General features: G+C 32.8%; 1 protein-coding gene across 3 annotated transcripts in view; it reads left to right on the plus strand.

Annotated features, from left to right (window-relative positions):
- The first annotated feature begins 1,015 nt into the window (after positions 1-1,015).
- Positions 1,016-4,959, plus strand: part of LOC111089550 — a 37,910-nt gene continuing 33,966 nt past the window's right edge. For 2 of the 3 annotated variants that reach the window (XM_022402272.1, XM_022402273.1), the window contains exon 1: positions 1,016-1,667. The gene's annotated coding sequence lies outside the window, so the exon portion shown is untranslated. The remainder of the gene's footprint in view (positions 1,668-4,959) is intronic. The other variant, XR_002613794.1, reaches the window with a different exon arrangement.

Consider the following 4,959-nt stretch of genomic DNA (forward strand, 5'->3'; position numbering starts at 1 on the left):
ATATTTTATTTTGTAAAGTCACACAATTAGATAGCACACTAGGTTCATACTTTATTTTGTAAAGTCACACATTAGATAGTACACTAGGCTCATATTTTATATTATAAAGTCTCACATTAGATAGTACACTAGGTTCATACTTTATTTTGTAAAGTCACACATTAGATAATACACTAGGTTCGTACTTTATTTTGTATTAAAATATTAAAGAAAAAAATCAATCTGCTCTTGAAGTTAAGTCTAGAAATGGTCATTCTTTTTGTTCCTTAGAAAAAAGTATAAAAAATTATTTTTAGGGTATACCAAAACTTCTTATCAGTTCTAAAACACCTATTCTAGCTTTATAATAAAGCTTTTGTTGAAATCTCAGCTGATCAAGAACCGAAAACGATTTATTTGTTTGTTTTAGCCACATAGAGCTATCTGTACAGCGGGGAATAGAACCACGGATTTTAGCATCGAACCTTACCGTTGTCCTACCGGGGGACACAGAAAACGAACTATGACAAACGATTTTCTTATGAGTTTAACGCTTACGCTGTAACCGGATTTGCTTGTTAGTTGCGTTATGAGTTCAACGCTTACGCTGTAACCGGATTTGCTTGTTCTTTGCGTTATGAGTTTAACGCTTACGCTGTAACCGGATTTGCTTGTTATTTGCGTTATGAGTTTAACGCTTACGCTGTAACCGGATTTGCTTGTTATTTGCGTTATGAGTTCACGCTTACGCTGTAACCGGATTTGCTTGTTAGTTGCGTTATTCAAGAAGAATCGTGCTTAAAATAGTAACTCACTAATTTTTTTGTGGTTTTCGTTTTTCGATTTGTTAATGTAAAGAAACGGTGTATCTTTCCAAAAATTTCGAATTTGTTATAAAAACGGGAAGTTACATAAGGTTCAATCTGTCTCACATACAGATTGTAGTAAAACTTAGTTTAATTCTCGAAACCGACAGATGTCACTTTTGTTTCAGTTGTTTTTACTTTTAATAAGGGCTCGGGAGTAGCCATGTACGATCGTGTAACCTCCGACTTCTCTTCACTGTCGTTTTAATGTTCTTTTTATTTATATTCACACATGTCTAACCATGCGTAATATAAATGTTATTAGCTTTAAGCAATAACAGTGTGTACAAGTACTTTTTGTTGTTTTTTTTTAGTAGGACTTATAATATGTATTTCGTTGTCAAAATCCCATAAAATGATCGTACAAAAACCAAGTTCCAGACAGGTGCACCATTGGCCAACCATGACATAATTCAAGATGACGTCAAGCGTACGAGAGTGTAAATATCCTTTGAAATCAGCTAGCAGCCGAGAGAAATATACTGAAGATTCCTGTGACGTCAAACAAAAGAAACGAGCCGAGTCTCTACTATTTCTACGTAAAACACGGTATTCACAGCCGAGAGAAATATACTGAAGATTCCTGTGACGTCTAACAAAAGAAACGAGCCGAGTCTCTGCTATTTCTACGTAAAACACGGTATTCACAGCCGAGAGAAATATACTGAAGATTCCTGTGACGTCTAACAAAAGAAACGAGCCGAGTCTCTGCTATTTCTACGTAAAACACGGTATTCACAGCCGAGAGAAATATACTGAAGATTCCTGTGACGTCTAACAAAAGAAACGAGCCGAGTCTCTGCTATTTCTACGTAAAACACGGTATTCAATTATTTTATTCACCCGTAACTCTAACATCAGATAATTTTTATTTTTATTTGAAAAAGTATATAGTTAAAACTACAAAGAAGCCACCTTTGTGTATTAACACTCTTATGCTTTAGACATATGTAGCCTTATCATTTTGGTCTACAACTTATGTATGATATCTTAATATATAGTCTCATCACATTCGCTTATTTATTCTGATAGTATTTATATATGAAGTGATACTTGTCTGTTAATATTAAGGGTGTTTTAATATGTAGTGTTGTCATGCGTATCTAGAAACATCCACGTGTTCTTATATGTAGTGTTATCATGAATGTCTAGAAACATCCACGTGTTCTTATATGTAGCGTTATGATGGATGTCTAGAAACATCAACGTGTTCTTATATGTAGCGTTATGATGGATGTCTAGAAACATCCACGTGTTCTTATATGTAGCGTTATGATGGATGTCTAGAAACATCCACGTGTTCTTATATGTACTATTATCATGGTTGTCTAGAAATATCCACGTGTTTTTAAATGTAGTGTTATCATGGATGTCTAGAAACATCCACGTGTTCTTATATCTAGAGTTTTCATGGATGTCTAGAAACATCCACGTGTTCTTACATGTAGCATTATGATGGATGTCTGGAAACATCCACGTGTTCTTATATGTACTATTATCATGGCTGTCTAGAAATATCCACGTGTTTTTATATGCAGTGTTACTATGATTGTCTAGAAATATCCACGTGTTCTTAAATGTAGTTTTATCTCGCATGTCTAGAAACATCCACGTGAATAGTAATCCAGACGTAACCAAGAAAGTCGTCGTATATTTAGTGTAAATTGAATATAAGTTATTTGTAGGTCAGTACGTGGAGAAACTCTGATTATCTCGGTGTTTGTCTGAATTTTTTATCCGGCATGAGACTCCGATACTGTCGTCGATATATTCAGCGTTGTACACCAGATTGCCGTGAAATTAATGGTTTTTATCGATGATAAGAAGACTATTCAGATCACTGAACTTAGGTAACTGTAAGTTAAGGAGAACCGTACGAGTTATAACTTTAACTTATTCCTGTTACTACAATGAACTTCTTATATCAACAGAAGTATAACAATGATTTACACTAACTTAAATGTACCATACTTGTATGAATGTATGTCCACTATACATTAACTCTGGCAATGAAGAACGGATTTTGTATGTCACCGAACTTTACATAACAACACAGAAAGTTAAATGTACATTATCAATATTTCATGGTACAATATAAAATTATTTTATACTTCTAAGTTACCACTTTCTGTTTTTGATCTAGAACTCAGATATTTGTTGTTTAAATATAGTTTTACAAATATAACACACGAAGATCTATACATAGTCTAACTTCTTGAAGGTGTAATCGTTTAGACACATCATCATTGTTCATATTACAGTTTGGACAGTGTTCTTCAATTGTATCTGAGGGACAAATTCCTCTGACAAACAGACAGCATAATAACTTTGGTATTTACAAATAACACAAACTGAAATATGTATGTGTTACCAAGATTAAATTAACAAGTTTGTTTTGGTTGCAAATTTTAATCTATAATGATAGACAGTAAACCCAATGTTTCAGTATGTGTGATACTTTACAAGTCTTTATTTACATGTATTGAAGATAACACGTCAGTTTTAAAATGTAGGATAGTGGTATATAAAGGTCAAGATCTAATGTTCAGCAGTCAGCATAGTTACGGATTTCAAGTGCAGGATATGTTTTGTAGAGTTTCTAAAATAAAGAAACTTTAACTACTTTGAAGGATGCCCTTACGTTTCATTTATAGTGATTTATTAATAACCTAAATTGAAAGTAACACGTCAGTTTCAAGGTTAATGAAACTTCGCATCAATGTATGGAAGTTGACTCTAACTAAAGCTTTTTTGTGAATGGTATTAAGTACCATATGTAATATACCAAACATATTTTGATAGAGCATTAAATGCTTTAAGATACTTTTTTATGCTCATAATTACAACTCAAGTGTTCTGATGGCCTCCTGGAGTTTGTAGAAATTATGACTTTACTTCCATTGTCATTTCCAAACGGCTTAACGTACAATCATAATATTTCGCATACAGCTTCTTTGTGAATAATGTACAATTCTACTATAATAGATCTAATATTTCTATATTTCAGTTAGCAAACAATGGCCAAGTGGTTAGGGCGTTCGACTCGCAATCTGCGAATCGTGGGTTCATATCATCGTCCCACCAAACATTCTCGCACTTTCAGGCGTAATGATGCGGTCAATCCAACTTTTCGTTGGTAAAAGAGTAGCACAAGAATCGGCAGTGGGTGGTGATGACTAGCTGCCTTCCCTCTAGTCTTTCACTGCTAAATTAGGGATGGTTAGCCCTCGTGTAGCTTTGCGCGAAATTCAAAAACAACCAAGCATTTTACAAAATATCTTATTTTGAAAATAATAATTTTTGGAATACAATTCTTTATTGACCAATGAACTGACATTTATGTAAATTGTTTATATGCTAATCATATATCTGATAATGGTATATCATTATAGATAGCTGTCAATAACCTTTATAAGTTGAATATAAATCATGGAAGTAATAATACCTATCATATTATGAACTGTTAACATTGTAAATGTAATTTTACAAATTGTCACTAGATGACAGGTATTACATGATCATCTAGTTATCGTAATTATTTAATTTGTTTGCATTACAACTCACTAGAGGGCAGGGACGTATTTTGTTAGTGAATAAGGAAACTTCGTATTTGTCGAACTGACATAAAAAGAACCAGTTTTCTTAAAATTTGCTCCATCCTACAACCTACTACTAGATTTTTTTTTCAACTAGCAAAAAATATATATTGTACCTAATGATGACAAAACCTTGTAGAAACGTTGCACATTTGCTGTTATGTTAAACTTATATTAAAGTTTTTCTTCGTTATCCATTCAAGCCGTCTCCAAGCATTACATATTGTAACTACTGTTCCAATGTTCTACTCGTTTAAGCTGCACTAAAACAAAATTTTCTAAAAGGTTTAGACCTTATGGTTATAAGATTATCATAGGCCACGCCATAAAAAGAAATTATTAAATTTCCAGTTTTAGGTGAAAAAGTGAACTGAATACGTTTTATATCCTGTTACAGCTTTTAATTTGTGTACACATTTTAACATGCTAAATGTCTATGGTTTGTATTAGTTTATATATATGTATATATTTTTCCATATTTCAACATGCTAAAATGTCTATGGTTTGTTATGTAACCT

The sequence above is a fragment of the Limulus polyphemus genome, unplaced genomic scaffold (genome assembly GCF_000517525.1).
Source record: "Limulus polyphemus unplaced genomic scaffold, Limulus_polyphemus-2.1.2 Scaffold6591, whole genome shotgun sequence".
NCBI lineage: Eukaryota > Metazoa > Arthropoda > Merostomata > Xiphosura > Limulidae > Limulus > Limulus polyphemus.